The following is a 22912-nucleotide window of genomic DNA, read 5'->3' as shown; positions in this document are numbered from 1 at the left end:
CACCTTTTGATGGTATTCCACTAATGTGAATGCTCTGGTCAATTCTATGTTTCTTTTCTCTTTGCATTCCAGATTGGAAAGTTTCTATTGATCATACTCACTGATTCTTTCCTCAGTTATGTTAGGTATACTGATGAACCTGTTGAAGGAATCTGTGGTTTGTAACAGATGTTTTCGTTTATAATTCTAACATTTGCTTTTTACACTTTCTAGAGTTTCCACGTATCTGCTTGCAGTACTCATCTGTTCTTGCATGTGGTCTGCTTTTTGCATTACCATGAGCATATCAATCAATTACTTTAAATTTCCTGCCTAATAATTCAAACATCTGTGTCACAGCCAAGTCTGGTTCTGGTGCTTGCTTATTTCTTCATATCATATTTTTTCTTGCCTTTTGGTATGCCTCATATAATTTATGTTGCTGAAAACTGAATCTGTTATATACAAGAACTGAGGTTAATAGGACTTTAGTGTGAGGAGTTATTATGGCTAGGAATTGACTGAAGCTTCAGATGCCAGAGGCTTCTAAAAGCCTTTGAACTCTTTTTGCCTCTCCTTTTGGCTTTGGAGCTTCTCTGTATATTGCTCCTCAGAGAGTGTCTTGCTCTCTTACAGCTATAATCCACTGTCATTAATTTCATTCACATTCAAGGTGGTGGCTATTTATTTATTAAGTGGGTAATTCTGTTTCCTGTCACTCTTACTTAGGAATTTAGGCTATCAAAACATAACCATTTGGGATATATCAATCTCCATGATAGAGGAAACAAAAAATTGTAAACTGGGTTCTAGATATTAAAGTTTCTTCCCACAAGTGATATACCTTACCTCTGCTCACATTTCACTGTTTCAAAAGACAAAAATTTTAAAGACTCTCTCATATCCTATAAAATAATGCATATATATTTTGTATGTTAAATTGTTAAACAGAAAGTTTAAATAGAATATCTGACTAAAAACATACATTAGTTTGTTTTCCTGTGTTATATGTGTATAAAGCAAAGGGCTTGGCATTTTTATTTTCTCAAATATGTCTGAATATCTACGGGACAAATGAAGCAAAGGAAGAAACCATGTCTATTCATGTCTTCTCTCTGTTCTCACAAATTTTGGTAGCTATTTTACCACAGGATGCACTTCAAGCACTGTAACTATTATAAGACATGACCATTACCATCATTTTATAGATTTTAAGTAACCTGCCAAAATGAACACAACATGTAAGAGGTAGAAACATAATGGGAACCCAGGACCCTCTTTTCAAATGGCCCTGCCAATGGTGCTAAAATAGGGTGGGGTGTATACTCATAAAAGTAAAATAAGTATTGCTTAGAATCTTCTCTTGTTTTCTCCATTCAGTGGGGACTAGATAAAGACCCACTATAAGAAAAAACACATTCCTTTTCAAAACAAAGTTGGCATTATAGGATATTAAAGATTACCCAATCCATATTGCCCAGTTTATGAGACTAGGGGGAGGCCAGGAAAGCTTTAAAATCTCTTCATTTTCGTACCTTATTCGCCTCGAGTAAGTTTCAAGCATATTTAGATGACTGCTTTGAGCCAGATTTAAGGAAATTCCCTAAAGTAATATTTTCAAAATTGTTAATTTATATTTTCATTAAATATATATGTTTATATATATGTGGAGGGTATGTATATGCATACATACATACATACAGTTAAGGTTATTGACATTTAGGCAATTGTCACTAAACTTCAAATATTTTTATATTTTATTCAATATATTCAATTATTCAAATATTCAAATATTTTATAATTTGATGAATTTCTGGGTATTAATATAGATGTATATGCATACACAGATATATACATGTACTCTATAAATCTGGGGAAAATCTTTCAAAAATATAACTTTTAAAACAGGGGACGTGTTCCATGTTGGTATTACCAAAGAACAGTGATCCAAATTCTCATTTCATATTGGAATATATGAATAAGAACCACACTCAGTTCTGGATAATTAGTTTATATATCTAATTAATTAAAATATATTTATTCTGCCCCATTTTAATGGCACCTCTATTTCCAAGTAGCTGAAGGTATTTATTCAATATTTATGCCAAAAGACCTTGGAAGACAATTAATGTGAGCAAATATTTCTTTTTTGGTCAAAAGTAAGACATATAATCAAATATTACAATTTAGGGGTAGAGAGTTCACAATTTTAGCACAAATATTGAAAGGCTGATAACTTTTCAACTTGTTTCATTTAAAAAATAATCTAAATCAATAATATGTTAAACAAACATTAAGATGGATATTTCTTTTTAAACTACTCCATTTAATTTGGTAGTAATATTGAAATAAATATAAAACTGAAGTAAAACTAGTAAGCATAACAAATCAACTTGACCTAAACTTATCACATGTAATTATATGGTATGAGCAAAAGAGACTGTACTTTAAAAGAGTATAAAATGCTATATAAGCCACAATAGTAATAATTTAGAAAGAACAGATACCTAGGAAATAAGCACTCCTAAATTTTGAAAACAAAATTAAATGCATAATAAATTCCAGGAAGTTTTGAAATGATGAGACAGCCATTATTTTGAAATGTCCAGTTTTAGAAGTTGATTTGTAAGTGAATTTGAGATGATCATTGACTTACATGCAGTTATAAGAAATACAGAGGGATTTCTCATACCTTTTACCCAATGATAACGTTTTCAAAACCCTAGAATATCATCACTAGGATTTAGACCTTGATGCAGTGAAGACTCCAAATGGTTCTGCCAGGATCTCTAGTGGTATCCCTTTGCAGCTCCCCCCACCTCCTCCCATCCTTAGCACCCAACTAATCTGTTCTCGATTTCTAGGGCTTTGTTAATTCAAGAATGTTATATGTATGGAATGATATACTATACAACCTTTTCAGATCAACTTTTCAGCATACTTTCTCATAGACTGATCCAAGTTGAGTGTATCAATATAGTTGGCTCATGCTTTATTGCTGAATAGTATTCTATGGTGTGGATGAACCATACCTGGTTGAATCATTCACCAATGAAGGACATCTGGATGGTGTCCAGTTTGGGGTTATTAAGAAAAAAAAATCTTTTGTATACTGGTGAACATTTATGTACAGTGTCTTATGTGAATATAGGTCTTCATTTCTCTTGGATAAATGCCCAAGAGTAGAATTACTGGGTCATATGGCAATTGCTTGTTAAAATTTATAAGAAACTGTCAAATTATGGTCTCTTGTAGAATTTTTAGGATTTCCTATACACACAGACATCTACTCCCCAAAATTTACTTTTTAATTCCATCCAATATGCTTTTTGTTCTTGTATTATGGCACTTCCTTGGATCTCTAGTAAAATGCTATGTGAGAAAGTGGTGAAAAAGGACATCCTTGCAGTGTTCCTAGTATTAGCAAAAAAGCTATTAATGTTAAAAGATGATTATCAGCTGTAGATTCTTTATAAATGTCCATTATAAAGTGGAGAAAGCTTTTTTTTCCCCAATCCTGAGGTTTCCTCTAATGGCTTTTCTGCATCAATTTAAATGATTATATGATCTTATACTCTTAATCTGTTAATGTGGCAAATTACATTAATTATCATATGATAAAACAATCATGCATTTCTGGGACAAATCTAACTTGGCCATGGAGAATTATCCTTTTAAATATTGTTGAATTTCATTCCCTAATGTTCTGCTAAGGATTTCTATGTGTGTTTACATGAGACACATTCTGTAACTTTTATTTTTTTTAAGATTTTACTTATTTATTCATGAGAGAGAGAGAGAGAGAGAGAGAGCAGGCTCCATGCAGGGAGATTCCATCCTGGGACTCCAGGATCATGCCCTCAGCAGAAGGCAGGCGCTAAACCGCTGAGCCACCCAGGGATCCCCTATTCTGTCATTTTTTAGTTGTGTGTATGTACGTGTTTCCTGGTACTCATTGTAGGCTCATAGCTTGAGTAGACAGGTTGTTCAATTCTCTTGCTTCATCCTTAGTCTTAGGCAGGACTTGTATACCTAAACCTCAGAAGTGAGGCCTTCTTAGAAGTCCTGACCCCACCAGGTTGTCAGTAAACCTTTTTCTACTACTCAGTGCAGAGCCTAGACCATGAATTCTCTGCCTATTACTCAGCGGCAGAGGTCTTCTGCCTCAAGTCAATGCAGAGTCGTAGGGGTGAATAAGTTTCTTGTCCCTCTTCTAGTAGCAGATAGCTTTTGTCTTTATCAGAGCAGAGTCTGGTATACAGACATGCTATTTGTCTCCCTGTGACAGTCAACCACTACCATAAACTTGTGCAGAGTTTAGTATGCAGAGAGTTTCCTCTAAGTTTTGCTGCATGTCTGGGAAATCCTGGGAAATCCCTGCATGTCTCCACCATAGAGTCTCTTTTCTCTTAAGCCTCTTGCCCTACCACTAATGTTCCTTGTGAACCATGGTGGATGACAATAAACATGAGATGTAAGGTGGTGGCTGACTTCTTTTGGGGATATTCCTGGGATTCTAAACTCTCAGGCTAGCCCAGACCTTTAAGAATTTAAAATATTCGGGATCATTGGGTGGCTCAGTGGTATGGCGCCTGCCTTTGGTCTAGTGCGCGATTCTGGAGTCCCAGGATTGAGTCTGCGTCGGGCTCCCAGCATGGAGCCTGCTTCTTCCTCTGCCCTCTGTCTCTGCCTCTCTCTCTCTCTCTCTCTCTCTATGTCTATCATGAATAAATAAATAAATAAATCCTTAAAAAAAGAATTTAAATTTTTCAGTTGCTTGATGTCCTGCTTCTATGGTAGGCACTACTTCTCCCTACAGACCTGCCTAAAGCAAGCCAATTCATTTATTTTGTCTCTCCACCTTACCTCTCTGAACTGCCACCCACTCTTTGGATCTCATTTCACTAGGTGGTCTTGCAACCTTAGTCATGCGATATACTTTTAAAAAAAAAGATTTTGAGGGCTACTTTGTATTTCTTTTTGCTGTTAAAAATTATATAATGTTTTCCTATTGCTTTCTACATAATAGGAGGTTGAAGACTAAGCAAAGCAAACATGCTATAATTTTTATTATAAGGATTTCCAGACATAATGATTAGTATTTACAAAGGAAATATGATTAACCATTTCCACAGAAGAGTAAAACATTCTTTTTAAAAAGTTAAGTATATGAGTATGTATATGAATATATATATACATATATATTGATTTTTAATATTTTCAGCTCATTGGACAAGGTAGGCCCCCTCATGGTCACTATCTGTCATGTATTAAATTTAGTGTCAATTCCATAACGTCCATAACTTTATGCCTACTGCACTAAGAAATAGACCACTGAGGAAAGTGAAAGCTCACAAAAATAAGGTCAGCAAGATATCATCCCACTGTCCCGCAGAAATATGTCTTGTAGCTAAGGAGCTCTACTATCTGTGCAATATGGGGTCATGTTCACAAGGGGATATGTTCTCCCTTCAATTTTACTTCTTTTATAGGAAATGATGAGAAAGCATCAATTCAGTGAAAGAAAACCCAGGCAGCTTGGTTCCAAGCAAGTCTCAGTTCGGTACTTCATGTGAATTTACTAATCACAAACAAATTTCTGATAATTAACATTAACAACATTTTTTTTCTTCCAATACTACCAATTCTTCCCTCTGAATAATGATGCCCAGTCTATAATAAGCATTGTATCCTACATAAAATAAGCTGCTAAAAAACATATGCACACAGGGTTGTAGGGGTAGCCCATGAACTAATCTTACTCGAAAGATAGTAGTACATGCACAGAAGCACCCATATCTGGAAGGAAAATAGGTCAGAGACTCATTTAGGTATTATGTAAACATGAGAAATTTCAGGAACAACATTAAATTTAATAAGATAATTATCTATACCAGAAAACTATAAATGAGATCTTAATGTAAAAGAACTCTGTAAATTGCATCAAGATAACCCTAGTTGTTATTTAGATGCTTAAATAGAATTGTTTGAGAGAATTTCTTACATTTTATTCTGTACCTCTGCTTTATTTCACCATTACGATGATTTTTATAGTGAACATGCCTGCTTGTAAAGTAATTTTAGCAAATGTTTAAAAGTATCTTCCGGGCTGAGTGTATTAAGTTTTATATAAGCTGTGTTTTCGATGTTCTGCTTTATTGCGACTATGTCCATGGACCCTATAGTGTTTATGTAAGCTGCAGGCTACTGCCATCATCTTTAGAACATCTAACCAACTGCTTTTATGTCTTTAAGATACTCTAACAACTAAAATAACATTGGCAATAAGCACATCAGGAAATAAAGATACATTTCAGGAATGGACTTCCCTAAAATTCTGCCTCTCTGATGGTTGAATAGGCCCATAAGTGCTTTTGTAGCTTTTGCAGATAATCAAGAATGGGATTTCTGTTCAGATTTTTTACTCTCAGAAAGAGTTTATTTTCACTTAAGAAAGAGAATATGTTCTGATAAAACCATATGTGTGATGGTTTCACTGTATCAATTTTTACGGCAGTATTTGGACTTCTTTGATTCTTTTTGGAAGTAGGGGGAAATGCCTGGTTAATTTGAACAGCGTCTAATTAAACTAACACTTTGGAGTAGTTTTATCTAGATTCTCCCTTAGAAATTCACACAGAACTAAAGTGATATGCAAGTTCCATATATTTCTTTCCCTTTTCCCCGAAAACTTTCAAAATCAATAGTATCATGCAATGACAAAATTTAAAATAATTAAAAATGCTCTGATTTATAAAATGAAAAGTTTTAGAATTTTAAAATGGGTGTACACAATAGAATTATGGCAGGAATCTGGTATCTAATTAAAATTTAGAAGGCTGGAATAGGACATTGAAATTTCTTTTTTTAGTTTCTAATCCTTAGCACATTCTGTGCATTTTCCTTGTATTTATGTTAATTTGATTTTGTAATTTGGATAGAATTAGATAGTGAGGATTAGAATTCTCTATCTTTCCATTATATCCCAGATGCAAACTGTTAACAACTTACTCTTTCATGTGATGGGCACTAACAAGGACAATGAAATAAATTAATTCACCTAAGAAAAGAATGGTATTATGCTGTTCACAATTATATAGCAGTCTTTGGTTAATGTGCTTATACTTATACATTTTAAAATGTAATATTCTTGTTTTACAATCCTGTTATAGCTATCAATATGATTTCTATTATTTTGGGGGCCCAGAGGTGGAGCAATATATATTAAATTAAAAAGTTGCTGAATATAATTCTTGACTTACCATTAATAACAATAATCAGTGTTTTTAACATAACTGTTACAAAGTAGAATATAATTCTTATTAAAGAATTTCAATAAAGTTGTTTAATAATAAAGGTATATTAGGTCAAAATACAGAAAATTACTTCTATTAGGGACTGAGATATGGTTAAAATATCTTCTAGAATTATATTTTTTTATTTAGCTTTGCATACATGGTGGTTTCTTATGATATTTAATGATGACACACAAAAAAGAGGTTTTCTAAACACTTATTGTATGCTTAAAATATAATTTTTATAACTTTCAAATTAGATGGACAAAAGCATAGCCCATGTATAATTTAAGGAAAGAAAATAATGGAATGAGGGGCACTTGGGTAGCTCAGTTAGTTAAGCAAACAACTCTTGATTTCAGTTCTGGTCATAATCTCATGGGTTGTAAGATCAAGCCCCATTGGGTCTCCATAGTCAGCAGGGAGTCTGGTTGAGATTCTCTCTCTCTCTCTTCCTCTGCTTCTCCCCCCACTCATATGCTTGTCCATGCTTTCTCTCTCTCTTCCTCCCTCTCTCTCTCTCTCAAATAAATCTTTTTTTTTTAAAGAAAATTAGCAAAAGTAGGGGGAAAACATTTAGTTTTTGACGTAAACTTGGTAATAGAAGAAGGTGTAAATATTTGAAAATGACACTATTTCCTTTATTCTTACAAATATTATTACATATTTGGAACTGCACTGGTTCAAATTTAATTGAATTTTTCTTCCAATATCAATTTTCCATAATCATTTAAAAGTGAAACACTGTGGAATCAGGTCATGTAAATGGTTAATTCCTTAAAGAAATATATATTGAAAACTTGGTCTTTATCACACACTGTAGTAGGCATTTGAAATGTAGCTATGGTTCAAGTCCAGGAATCCAAAAAGTTCAGAGTCTAGAAATAATAATGCACCAACATTATAAGCTAATATTTTTAAAAACTAGTAAATATATATGTACATGACATAAATTATCGTAGTTACTGTAAAAGTAATCCTGAAGATACCATCAATATATCCACTTTATAGCCAAAAATCATTCATTGTTAGACACCTGCAGAGCAGGATTGTATAATTAAAGGGAGTTTAGTCTCTTTAAAATATCTCCCTATAGAATCAGGATAATTTACAGACTAGCCTAGTGTTCTGAGCTATGATTTTTGTGTATATTCTTTTTTTCTTCCTCAAGCTTTTATTTAAATTCCAGTTAGTTAACATATAGTGTAATATTAGTTTCAGGTTTAGAACTTAGTATTCATCACTTACATACAATACCCAGTACACATAGATTTTTGTTTAGATTCTTAATTGAACTTCTCCTTTAGTTAATCTCAATGACTGCTGTTTTCCTATTTGAAAATGTGGAATCATGTTGTCCAAATCTCAAGATTTCTTTTTAATGGCTGCAATCAAAATTAGGGAGTCACAACAATAAATACAAACTAGAAATCTTAGGGGGAAATTTTAAATGATTAAAATTGGCCATATACAAAGGAAAGTTAAAAATGTGTGCAAAAAAGCAGAAGAGACACATGAATGAAGATTTACTGAAGGAAGTCTTAAAGGAATTAGTAGGATGGTCACAACCATATTATCACACAGCTTGAATTGGGCATGGCTGGTCTGACTTTCCCGTGGCCAATATTTTGTTAGAACACGGATCCATCTCCATAATGCTCAGAGTGTTTTCAGAGTTAGGACTATTGTAAACATCTATGCAGCTTAATTGAGGGAGTCTTTAGTTTTTGTTTCTTAATTGAGTTATCCTGGACCTTCTAAGCTGGATGTTAAACTGATACAAAGACAGAGAAAACAAGCCTCCAGGTAGTCCAGGATGGTCTCCCCTCAGATCTATGAGCTCTGCACTTTTCCAAGCCATACAGTCTATGGAAGAGCAGATTTGTGTATAAAGACTAGTTCTGTCGATATCTAAGCACTTTCATTTGATGCCGTGATTATTCCTTAGGTCACCCAAACAAGCCTCTGAATCTGTTTTTTTTTATTTTTTTATTTTTTTATTTCCCTCATAAAATGGCCAGACACTTTCTAAATATGTCAAAGTCTATTCTCTTTTTACTATTCTTTCTACCTTGGTTCACATTCTTATCACTGTCTTCCAATAATTGCAGTAATCTGATGTAACTTTTTTGTCCTATTGCACTTTTTGCTCACAACTGTTTTTAAAGCATTACCAATATTTATTTCTAAGAAAAAGCACAGAGGGAAGCCCAGGTGACTCAGTGGTTTAGCGCCTGCCTTTGGCCCAGGGCGTGATCCTGGAGTCCTGGGGTCAAGTCCTGCATCAGACTCCCTGCAGGGAATCTGCCTCTCTCTGCCTGTGTCTCTGCCTCTCTCTCTCTGTGTTCTCTCATGAATAAATAGATAAATAAAAATCTTTTTTTTTTTAAAGAAAAAGCACAGAAACTTGAAATACTTTCTCCTGCTGCCCATTATAGAAGGGTTCAAATAAGGCCTTGCAAACATCTTGAAGTGAACATATTCTGGGATGCTGGAGGAGAACAAGGAAGTGGGTGTGGTTTGAGAGGGGTGAGCAGGTATGTAGGAGGAATAGTAACACCACCTGCCAAAGAGGTAATGGGACCAATTTTTTTCAGAACTTTGGTGATGGTGAGGACTACATTTTACTGTGGAATCCTTATTTTATTTCTTTTCCCTTTATTTATTTTTTAATTATTTTATATTATTTTTTAAAAATTATTTTTTATTGGAGTTCAGTATGCCAACATATAGCATATGACCCAGTGCTCATCCGCCAAGTGCCCCCCTCAGTGCCCATCACCCAGTAACCCCAATCCCCCACCCACCTCCGTTTCCACCACCCCTTGTTCATTTCCCAGAGTTAGGAGTCTCTCATGTTCTGTCTTCCTCTCTGATATTTCCTACTCATTTTCTCTCCTTTCCCCTTTATTCCCTTTCACTTTTTTTATATTCCCCAAATGAATGAGAATATATAATGTTTGTCCTTCCTTCTCTGATTGACTTACTTCACTCAGCATACTACCCTCCAGTTCCATCCACGTTGAAGCAAATGGCGGGGATTTGTCGTTTCTGATGGCTGAGTAATATTCCATTGTATATATAGACCACAGCTTCTTTATCCATTCATCTTTTGATGGACACTGAGGCTCCTTCACTGTGGAATCTTTAGAAGACAGGAGTGGCATAATGAAATTTGTTTCATAAGGATTATTCTGGATGCTGTATCTTGCAAACAAAAGTAATTATGACACAACTATGATAATCCAGATGAGAGAGGACTGTGGCTTGGCCAAATGGTAGTAGTAGGGGTAAGGAAAAAGAGAGGATTCTCTTGTGATTCTAAATAAATATCTAAGAAAATAAGGGCATGAATTTATATCTTTCTTAAAATCATGTGAAATATGAAAAGTTGTATATCTTTGAAACAAGTAAATAAGAGAAATGGCCAGGATCCTTCTTCTGATCAATAATGGTGAGAATGCAGAGTAGTGGTTAAGCTTATATTCACTATGTGTTTACCAATACCATTTTACAAATTGTGGAGCTCTTAAGATTTCTACAGACAAATAAGTCTACTTTACCATCAGAGGTTACTGAATGAAATCAAATGTCACTTCCTTCATAGCTCTTATTAATGGTCTGAATGTTTTCCTTCCTCTTGATTCTCTTTCTCAGTAACAATGAATGCACTGATGGATAATAGTTAGTGATAGAAGAGGCAAATTTGTTAAGAAAAATTGATATTGCTTCCAGAAATATATTCCATAATACATTTTAATTCAGACATTGTGGAATAGGTCAGAATGTCTCATTTCTCATGACACTTTTCTACCCTAATAAAATGTGTTATGTGTATGTTGGAATGCACAAATTTCTACTATGGTTTGTAGATACCTTGAATAAAATACTGTTCACAATATCAGTTTTGGATTACACTTTGCTTGGTGTGATGACTGATTTTATATGTCAGCCTGATTGACCATGGGGTGCCCAAATAAACATTGGTTCAGGGGGTTTCTGGGAAGATGTTTCTGGAAGAGACTAGCATTTGAATTGGTAGACTCAGTATAGATGGCTCTTCCCAGTGTAGGTGGGTATCATTCAATCTGGTGAGAGCCTGAATAGAACACAAGGTATAAAAAAGAAGCAATTTGTGCCTCCTCCTTTTTTTTCCTGCATCACAATTTGAGCTGGGACATCTCCTCTTATCTTCTGTCCTACGACTGGGATTTATGCCCTAGCTACCATGGTTCTCAGGCCTTTAGACTTGGAATGAACTACACTTCTGGCATCCTAGGTCTCCAGCTTGCAAATGACAAACTATGGATTGTGGGACTCTTCAGACTCCAGAATTATGAGTCAATTACTCATAATGTCTCAATACATACATATATATATATATATATATATATATATATACACACACACACACACATATATTTGTGTTATTACACATTTGTGTTACATATATATGTTATATATAGTTGTATATACACAATCATGTTAAATATATGTATGTTATATACATAGTTATATTTGTATTACATACATATCTATTATATATTTTCATCTATTGTTCATCCAACATATTTGGCATCTTTGAGGCTTTTTATCCCAAAGTGAAGTAACAGTGAAGTATCATGATGGGTAAAAGAGAGGCATGAATTTCTTTTGGGAATGGAGAACGATGATTTTGAAGGGAGAGATCAGAAGAAAGACTGGCTTCATGCCTTGAGTCAGGTGAATTCCCAGTTAAAACAACTGAGAAAAAGAAAATATGAACTTTAAACACCTGGAGCTATTTGGGTTTTTTTCTCTCTTAATGTTTTACAGGCTTGCCTACTCTATGAAAATATTTAGGGACTCACAATAATACCTGAATATTTGTATACTGCTATCCTGGAAAGTATGAGAAACATTCTTTTGCTCAAAAACATGCACTTTGTCATGAAGGCAGCAGAGAGAAGCATATTTAAAAATTGAACAGAATGAATTCTTAGGGGATAATGGTTTACTTATCTGCAAAAGAAAACCTACATGCATTTCTGGATAAGCAGATTGAGGAGTGGGATACCTATCTCTAGCTCTTCTATCATAAACCTTAATATGTATCAAGTTTAGAACCAATCTATAGGGAAAATATGTCCAATTCTTAAAGAAAGTACCATGGTGCTAAAAAATATTTCTACAATTTAATTCAGGAAAATTTTCTTCATTTCCTGACACAATGCTACACCTTTAATGAAACACAGATTCAGGAAAAAAAAATAGGTACTGGGTAGATAATAAATAAATAAATTTTATTTTGGAAAAAATACCTTTTTTCACTGAAAAGTGTTACCTTTTTATAGATTCTGACTTAGAAAAAATATGAAACTCACTACAATAAAATACATTTTGGTTTATTTTTACTGATTGATATATATTTCTCTGTGGGCTTTCATCTGAAAGCTGTTCCACAGTCCATGTGAACCAAAATCAAATGTGTCTTTAAGAGTGTTTTTAATATATTTGTCAGCAATTTGTTACCGGTTTCTTTTACTAAAGTTTAGCCATAGAAGTTGCTTTTATTTATTTTATTTTTCTTAAAGATTGTATTTATTCACAAGAGACACACAGAGAGAGGCAGAGACATAGGCAGAGGGAGAAGCCGACTCCCTGTGAGAGCCTGATGCCGGACTCGATCCCAGGACTCCGGGATCATGATCTGAGCCAAAGGCAGATGCTCAACCATTGGGCCACTTAGATGCCAGAAGTTGCTAATATTTTTTATTTTTTAAAAAGATTTTATTTATTTATTCATGAGAAACACACAGAGAGGGAGGACAGAGACATAGGCAGAGGGAGAAGCAGGCTCCCTGCAAGGAGCCCAAAACAGATGCAGAAACAGGGATTTTTTTGTCACATTAACTTAAAAACTGAAAAAAAAAATCATATTACTTTCAATAGTATTATAAAGATGTTCCAAAATATATCAAAACCGTGGGTTATAATTTTAATCTGCTCATTAATGGGTTACTCATTTTTAAAATAGTTCTCCACAACTACTTCTTCCCAATTTACTTAATCTACAGGTTTCCATCATCATGACTTCCCTTCCCAAGGTGAAACATATTTCTAGAATGAAGCAGATCATTTTACCTCTCAAGGTCTTATTAATTGTTTTTTGTTTTGATTTCTATTTTTCCATTGCCACTGCAAAATGACAATTTTGGAGAAAATTTATGCACATTACACATGGAATCATTTTACAGTAATAAGTCACATAACAGTAGTAGCCTATCAACTCCTACTGATGACTATGCAATTAAAGGAGTATCAGATCATTTAGCATTCTTCAGGAGGTCAGCACCATATGTCACCACTAAATTATGGTTGGTGTCAGTTCTGTTAGTTGGGGCAGAGTAGAACTGAAGGGATAAGGTATAGAATGGTGAGTTATGGCATACAGCAAGCACAGTGAAATGGAAAAGCCAATTGACTTGGATAGAATGTCCAAATTTCCAGGCTTGGCAAAAAACCCAAACCTATGCTCTGGTAGAATTCACTTATAGAGGGCCAAACTGATTGTGGTCAAAGAGCATAATGAAAGTCCAATGACTTTGTTCTCAGCATATAAAGAGAATTGCATTTTCACAGGGGGACCCATAAAATTAGAGGCAAAGTGAAACACAAAATCTGAAGCTTATCAAGAAACAAGCAATAAGGGATCCCTGGGTGGCGCAGCGGTTTAGCGCCTGCCTTTGGCCCAGGGCGCGATCCTGGAGACCCGGGATCGAATCCCACGTCGGGCTTCCGGTGCATGGAGCCTGCTTCTCCCTCTGCCTGTGTCTCCCCCTCTCTCTCTCTCTCTCTCTCTGTGACTATCATAAATAATAAATAAATTTAAAAAAAAAAAAAGAAACAAGCAATAAAATCACGTCTTTTCAGATTAGGTGCCAAACACAGAAATTTGTTGCACATATGATAGCAATCATACTCAGAATCTGTCCTCAAGAGAAGAGAGGAAAGATGTTCATTTAATTACAAGATTCATTATGGAATTTTTGGTGATAGGTACTAGGGCCAGGAGTGGAGGACTGAAGAAAAAGAATTCTATCTCATTCACAGGCAATAGTTTTAAAGGACCTACAGACTTTACTTTCTCAATCTCACTTTCTATATTTTCCTCTTTCTATATCAAAAGCACTGGTTTTCTTACTATTCGTCATGTTCTAAGAACTGTTTCAATATGGACCTTTGAACTTTCTCTCTTGTTCTCCCATCATTGCTTTTCCAAATGATATACATAGCTCACCCTCTTACTTCCCTAAAATCTGTGCTTGAATGTAACCCTCACATGATACCTCTAATGGATACCACTGGTTCAAATTCTAACCCAAAATAAAGGATTCACAGTAGGCTTTATGTAAATAAGAACTAGATTTTTATTTAGTTAAGCCATTGAAATTTCTGGTTGTACTAAATGTCCTAAAGTCTTAACATTGTCTGTATCTTCCTTCCTTCAAGTACTAAGATAAAATACAAAAAATGGCCAAGTTCAGCCATTACAATAACTGATTTTGAGTCCAGTTTCTGTAGAATGACTGTATATTTAAAGTCAAGATATTTAATTCATTTGAAAGACGTTTACCTTCTGTGGAAAATGCAGAATGATATAATATTTGAAAAAAATGTGATTTTCGGGGATCCCTGGGTGGCTCAGTGGTTTAGCGCCTGCCTTCAGCCAGGACGTGATCCTGGAGGCCCAGTACTGAGTCCCGCATCAGGCTCCTTGTATAGAATGGAGCATGCTTCTTCTTCTGCCTGTGTCTCTGCCTGTCTCTCTCTCTCAATCTCTCCCTCTTTCTCTTTCTCCCTCTCATAAATAAATAAATAAAATCTTTTAAAAAAGAAAGAAAGAAAAAATGTGCTTTTACGAGAATACAGACTAAGGTTTGATTTGTGAATCATATTTATACGACCTTCTCCTTGAGTAAGTCTTAAGGTCTTTTGGTTTCTCAGTTTCACTTTTTATAACTGAACTAATAAACCATCAAAAGCTTTTCATAGAAACGAAGTAAGATGATATCTTCAAAACTCTTAACATAGTGTTGGATATATACAGTCACGAAATTACATGTTTCCATGATGTCTTGTAGGATTATAAAATAGTAGTAGTACTAAAATGATAATAATTATATATGCTCTACTTATATGCATGCTGTGAATAGTAAGTTATATATTTGAAAACACCCTCAAATGTATATGAAGTGCTACACATTTTTTTAAAATGTCTATTGGGAGTTTGCCTAAAAATTGTGGTGAAACTTAGCTAATTGTTCTGGCCACATATGTGAACACATTCTTTATGGTATAGGCTTCCATCTTATATATTCATTATTTGGTATATTTCCAACAGTCCATGGAAATGTAGTATTTGGGGGAGTACCACATGAATAATTTTGTGTTGTACGTGCTCATAGAATTGAGAAAGGGCAAGATCCCATGCCCATTTCTTTATTCAATCAGAGCAGTTCCACTTTCAGGTTAATATAAATTTTAATTTTAAAAAATCTTCAAGTTTAGAAATAACTTTAAGATTCTACCTTTCAGTAATAACAGAGAAATATGTATAGTTAAACTCTCCCATAGGTAAAACCTATAAAATCTAGATGGAGTATTAAGAAATATTATATTTAGGTATTGACCTAAAACAGGAAGAGTCTTGAGAAGGATGACCTCTGAAAGGCAGCAAGTGGACCGTATGTGATTTAAGTGTTTTCACGATTCTGGTGGACAATAAGCCCTGATCCCTATAGTACAGAGTGTAGGAGGTCAGCACACTGACTTTGAAACTGGCATATTGGCTAGGAGATTAAGGGGGGATCCCTTTATTTATTTATTTTTTGGGGGGATGCCTTTAAAAAAAGTAGTTGCATATGGAATAAATGCCAAAATCTATCTATAAAATTTGCAAAATCCATGATTAGACACTGATCTAGTTAAGCATTAATGAGATACAAGGCTCTGTCAAATAAAGCAGTGAGAAACTGGAAGGATGCAGATTTTCAGTTGCTGACCATCATAAAAGAAACAGTTTGCAGTTTGAGTTCAACTCATTTAAACTCAGTGCTTGAACAAATATCAATACACTTAAGAAGAATATAAATAGAACAAGAACCCCACCACATATTTCTATTGCCTAAAATGCAATAGAAATATTAGTAGACATGTGAATAATCAACAAACAATTCATACTCAGAAAAAAAGAAGTCAACAGAAAAGATTTCCAAGAAGACATACATGCTGAAATTATCAGATGAGGGATTGAAGTCGGCTATCATAAATATATCCAAGGTCCTGAAACAATATTTAATTACAATGAATATTTGGGGGAATATGAGCAGTAAATCTGTAATTATGAAAAACAAAGGAAGTTCTATAAAAACTAAATTAAACAACATAAGTAAAATAAAAAAAAACTCCTTGATGAGCTAGACAGCAGGGAATAAAAAGTCCGTGAACTCAAAGATAGATCAACACTTCACAACAAAGAGAAAAATAAACAAAATAAACAGAAATTCAATGACCTGTATGTAGGACATTATAAAAATTCAATAGAGTTATACATTTATTATATGTATAAGAGGAAGAAAATTAATATGAGAAAAATCCAATAGCCTTTGGGACTCTATAAAATGTTCTAAGATATGCATATTTATATTCCCCCCAAAAGAAGAGAAGATATAGAAAACAATATTTGAATAAAAGGCTAAACATAGTTCAAATCTGATGAAAAACTTAAACTTACGGATTTAAGAAGAACAGTACACTGTGAGCCGGGTAAATACAATCACACTAAAGCACATCAAAGTCAAAATGACAACACCCCAAAATAAAGAGAAAATCTTGAAAGAAGCCACAGGAAACTGTCATATTATATAAAGGGTATAAGGCTCTAAATGACAGCTAACATCATCAAAAGTAATAGAGGCCATTCCACACTAAAAGCTACCAAACTTTTTGAACAAATGGCTAATTCCAGGACTGCTACATATAAAATAGTAGATGATATTCTTACATCTTTTTTGGGTCAGGAACATGAGAAAAGTTCCAGGAAGGAATTATGGGGATTTCTCAAAAGTATCCAAAAGTCAGCAAGAAGAGTTCTCACTAATCATAGTAAGGACAGCTTAATGTCTCATTGAATAGAATATAAAAGTTTGAGTTGATATTTATATCTGTATCTCTCTATATCTAGGCACACACATACACATATAGAGTGAAAATCTCTTACTGTAGAATTTCAACTAAAATACATTTACAAATATAGTATAAAACAGTTGTAATTTCTGTAACAAAGAACTTAGAAATCAATGGTTATTAGAGCAGTTGAGTGAAATTTTGACAATGAATAAGATATTTGCATAGTTGCCAAAAGTATTCTAAAACCTGTTTAATAATTATAGAGAGAAAAAAGTAACTATGGTGGAGAAAAATGACAGGTCACCAGTCTTGACCTAACCAATCACCACTCAGTGGAACAAAGCAACATCATATTATTCCTAATACAATACCCTAAAAAAAAAGATACATTATTTCAGTGATATTCCTGCTATCACACATATATGTCAAATACAAAGAAAGAGCTGGCCAACCCAAAATCCAAACTGGTAGCCATCCTACAAAATAACCGACCTCTTCTCCTCAAAATATCACGATTAATATAGAAGAGAAAGGTTGAGACATACATAAGTGTGACCCATGATCCTGAATTCTGGATGGGAGAAGATGGCTATTAAGAATAACATTGGGAAAACTGTTAAGATTCCAATACAGGCTATGGATTAAGGCTGGGATAGTGTGAAACAAGGGAGCCATTCTTCTCAGGGGTAAATTTTATACTAACAAATAAAAACCTCAGCAATCAAAATAAATAATATCTGAAGGTAATATTTTAAAAAGCTTAATGCAAAAATCCATGATGAACAAAGTATCCACTTTAAATTATTACAGTATTATTTAGGGTTTTTCCTTTTTGCCTCAGACTCCAATATGATTAGGTAAACACTGATTATATCAATGTTAGATTATCTAATTTTGTCAACTGTCTTACATTCACTTAAGAGAATATACTTCTTAGGAAATATGTAATATGTAAGAAAGTTGGGATAAAGGGTCAGGATATTTCTTACTTGTAGAGAATAAAAAATGGCCCCCCAAAATATATTAAATTCCTATCCCTAGATCATGTGAATATTACTTTATGTATGGCAAAACATGTGATCAAATTCTAGTTCTAGAGATGAAGAGGATATCCTTGATTAAGAGTGGGTCCTAAATAGGAACAGATTCATCTTTATAGGAAAGAGATTCAGATGCAGTTTTGGGACACAAGCAGAAGCAGCAATGTAAGAAGGCAGAGACCGAAGTAATGTGGCCACAAGTCAATGAATACCTACAGCTCCAGAAGCTAGAAGCAATGAAGGGATTCTCCCCTAGAGTCTATGGAGGTAACACAATACTGTTGATATCTTGATTTTGGATGTCTAGATGCCAGAACTGTGAGAGAATAAATTTCTATCATTTAAAACCACCAAGTTGTGTTGTACACAACTAAGTGGTAACTTCCTATGGCAATCACAAGAAATGAATACATTTATCCTTAAATGGTATTGGTGATAGGATGATACATAGATGATACAGAAGAAGGAGAGGGATGGATAAGAGTGGGAAGGAAGAGAGAGAATATGACTAAAATGGGGTGGAATGCAAACAACTGCTGAAACTGGTTAGTGTATATGAAAGTTCCTTGAACTATTTGTAACATCTGTATGTTTGAGAAATCCGAACCAATTTACAAAGTTCAATTGGAAAATATCTGATATGTGTTATTTCCTCTCTATAAATAATCATGAATGTGAATTTCTTCTCTACATGTATCTTTAAATCTTACATTTGTGGTCATTCAGCTATAATATTCTTAGTGGTACTTATAAACATATTATTATAGAACTCAAAGGAGAAATTAGATTACCACGGGAGAATGCTTCTTCCAGGGGAGACCAGCTGCTTCCCTGGGGAGACTACTTTATCACCAATGTCTTCTCCAATTAGACTTCAAACTTCATAAGGTGTAAGGGAAAAAGAAAAGTATTATCATTTTTTAATGGAGCATGATTCCAGGCACAAATAAGGGCCCATTTTATAGTTGTTGAAATAACCAATGAATGAATATTATATATACAAAATCAAAGAAATACTGTTCATTTATTTCAGAGAAGTTGGTAATTATTTTCTATTAGGGAGAAACATTTTCCAATTACAGCTTTTCATTTTTTCCCTATGTATTTGCATGTGGATTTACTGTTGTAATTTTTCATAATATTCACATGAAGATCATGAAAAGACTGACAGGATTTTTATGAAATGTCACAATAATAAGGCTCTATGGGAATACTGGTTTCTAGAACACAGAGGAGAACCCCAGAGCTCAATCTTTTAATGTAAAAGGAGTAATGGGACCAAGGATTAGGCATCAAGAAGCTCTGTCATTTTCTATTTGAAACTCTGCTAAGCTTCTTAATCTACAATATACCAAATATTATAGTAGATATTTAATTTCATTTAATCACTGTAATAATGCTTTGAGGCAAATATGATACATAATTTCAACATGATAAAACTGATATTCAAAAGTTTAAGGAGTCATCTGTGACACACAAATAATGTGTGGCAAAGAGATTGGACGTCTGGCTGCCTTTACTGAAAAATTGACTTTACTTAAAAAGTTAGGCACCTACACACTGTTTTACTTCTGACTTCCAACTAAAATGAGTTATGTCTTCTTATTATCTCACCTGTAAAAGAGGTAAGAGTAGATGCTTTCTGAGGTCTCCTTTCTACATAAATTTGAATGACTATAAGTCTTGGCAAAGGTTAACAGTAGAGAAGAGTAGTACCCAAAGTCTTTGATAGGTTTTATTTTTTAATAATATTTAAAATTATATTTTAGATATTGTAGTTGTTTGAACTGTGTCCCACAAAAAAAAAAAAAAAGTCCTAGTCCAAATTTCCACTACCTGTGAATGTGACCTTATTTGAAAATAGTGCCTTTTCAGATATAATTAAGAATATCAGGGCAGCCCCGGTGGCGCAGGGGTTTAGCGCAGCCTGCAGCCCAGGGCGTGATCCTGGAGACCCTGGATCGAGTCCCACGTCAGGCTTTCTGTATGATGCCTGCTTCTCCCTCTGCCTGTGTCTCTGCCTCTCTCTCTGTCTATGAATAAATAAATAAAATTAAAAAAAAAAAGAATATCAAAAAGAGCTCATACTGGATTTAGCCTGGATCTATGTGCCTGATGACTAATGTCCTTATACCTGGATGACACGCAGGGTGGAGATGCTGTGAAGACTGAGCCAGTGATTGAGATGATATAAGCTAAGGAATGCCAAGCATCCCCTGCAGCACCTGAAGCTAGGAAAAAAGGCGTGGAGTGGTTTCTCCCAATCTTTAGAAGTAACCAACTCTGTCTGCTAATACCTTGATTTCAGACTTCTGACTCCTGAAATGTAAGAGAATAAATTTCTGTTTTCTTAAGGCACCCGGTTTCTGGCACATTGTTATGGCAGCTATAGGAAACTAAAGACATGTTTATAGTAGAAAAATTTTAACTCTTAATATTGGACTTATTTATTTTCAGATATCACTAAGAATTTTCTTCATGTATCAAAGCAATAATATTTTATGGTGACAATTACGCTGTTTTGTAAAAAACAAAAGTTACCTGATAAAATTTTGATTAAAGATATTTGCATTCGTAGGACACAAGTTAAAGTAATTAAATAAAAATTTAGCACTGAATTCTACAACATTATTATTAAATGTTAAGTTAATTAGACTATAATTTAACAGTTTCTTATATTTTAATACATTGGAGCTATAAGCTGTATAATTCAAAGGTCTACATGAAGGTATTAATCTGGGGATTTTTTAAATAAATGTAAACATTGGGATGCCTGGGTGGCTCAGTGATTGAGCATGTGCCTTTCCCTTAGGTCGTGATTCTGGGGTCCTAAAATCTAGTCCAGTATCAGGCTCCCCGCAGGGAGCCTGCTTCTCCCTCTGCCTATGTCTCTACCTCTCTGTGTCTCTCATGAATACATAAATAAAATCTTAAATAAATGTAAGGATTTTAATTTGTTTATCAATTACTCACTGCCACATAAAATTACACATAAAGTAACCACAGGGTCTTAGGAGCAAACACTAATCAGTGTGTGTTTCTCATGTACATGGTGTCATCTGGGATTGCCAAGGCATCTCTGTTTTTGCTGGGCTCACTGGCATGTCTAGCCACATCTGAGGATCAGCTGGCTTTCCAAGATTTAGGCTTCTCTCATTCTTCAATAGATTTCCATGGTCTCTCTCATGTTTTCAAGGTAATCAGAAAAGCCAAAAAGCGAGCGTAAGCACTGAAGAGGCCTCAGAAGACCTAGATTTGGAAAAGACATGCTGTCATGTCTTCCTTATTGCATTGGCTAAGCAGGTTGCACGACCAAACCTAAAGTCAGAAAGCCCCTACAAAGAAACAGATCAAAGGCACTGGGCACTAGGAGGGATGAAGGACTGGGATATTCAATACAATTTACCATGCTTGTTAAGAAGAGATGCCGATCTTAATTTTGTTTGCTTCTGTTCTTGTCAAATGAACATTCTTCCTACCTACAGATCTCCAAAATATACCCTAGGCCATAAGCAGCAGAAAATTTCTATCAATGTTAATAGTTCTCAAATTTCAGATGTACTCGAACTCTATATAAAACTTATTTTTGGGCTCCTGGGTGGCCCTGTTAGTTAAGCGTCTGCCTTCAGCTCGGGTCATGATCTCAGGGTCTTGGAATCAAGCCCTACATCAGCCTCCTTGCTCAGTGGGGAATCTGCTTTTCCCTCTCCCTCTGTCTCTGCCATTTACCTTCTTTGTTCTCTCTGGCTCTCTCTCTCTCTCTCTCTCTCTCTCTGTCAAATAAATAAAATCTTAAAAAAAGAAAAAAAAAACTTATTTTCTTCCTATGTCCAGTTCCCCTTCTTTTATCACTAGGCTTTTGAGTATCAAGAAGAGTAATTGCATAAATAATAAATGTGGCTACTAAGAACAATTTAGAAGGCTTTGTCAAGTACCTTGGTCACCAGAGAAAGAAAATCATTAAAAATATTATCATGGATCAAATCTTTCTTCCAACATTTTCCATTTTTCAGTTTACCTGGCAATTAAGGATTAGATCACAGGCTTTTACAAGTGGCACAGCTGTGAGGTTAGAACACTGTGCCCCGCAGAAAATGACAAAACAATTGTAACAATACTGCATCAAACCTCAAGATTCTATGGCAGAAACTGAGCACTAGAGTTAGCAAACAGGAAAGAATCCTGAAAAATGATGATCCTTACAATACACATTCTGTTTTTCAATAAAAGGTAAAGACTAAAATCAGTTATGGACATATTACTATTATTATCAAAGTTTTATGTTATAAAATATAAAACCTTAATCATTCTTAAAGGCTTATAACAAAAAAAAAGCGACCTCAGGATAAAAATCCTTTACTCACAGATCCAAGAAGTGACCAAATTTAAATCTCTTAAAGCTTTTTTTTTTCTTTTTTAAAGATTTTA

The 22912-nt window shown here is 34.4% G+C and overlaps 1 long non-coding RNA gene across 15 annotated transcripts in view; it reads right to left on the bottom strand.

Annotated features, from left to right (window-relative positions):
- Positions 1–22573, bottom strand: part of LOC112661817 (uncharacterized) — a 268322-nt gene extending 245749 nt beyond the window's left edge. For 8 of the 15 annotated variants that reach the window (XR_007407601.1, XR_007407607.1, XR_007407602.1 and 5 more), the window contains exons 1-5: positions 22420–22558; positions 21891–21985; positions 20619–20803; positions 19276–19363; positions 10262–10419 (exon numbers count right to left, since the gene is read on the bottom strand). This is a non-coding gene — a long non-coding RNA (uncharacterized LOC112661817). Of the gene's footprint in view, positions 1–10261; positions 10420–19275; positions 19364–20618; positions 20804–21890; positions 21986–22419 lie in introns of all 15 variants that reach the window. The other 7 variants (XR_007407603.1, XR_007407613.1, XR_007407604.1 and 4 more) reach the window with 7 other exon arrangements.
- Positions 22574–22912: the final 339 nt, after the last annotated feature.

The sequence above is a fragment of the Canis lupus genome, chromosome 31 (genome assembly GCF_003254725.2).
Source record: "Canis lupus dingo isolate Sandy chromosome 31, ASM325472v2, whole genome shotgun sequence".
Classification (NCBI taxonomy): domain Eukaryota; kingdom Metazoa; phylum Chordata; class Mammalia; order Carnivora; family Canidae; genus Canis; species Canis lupus.
Note: the sequence above shows the minus strand (reverse complement) of the source record. Positions and strands in the feature narration are given on the sequence as shown.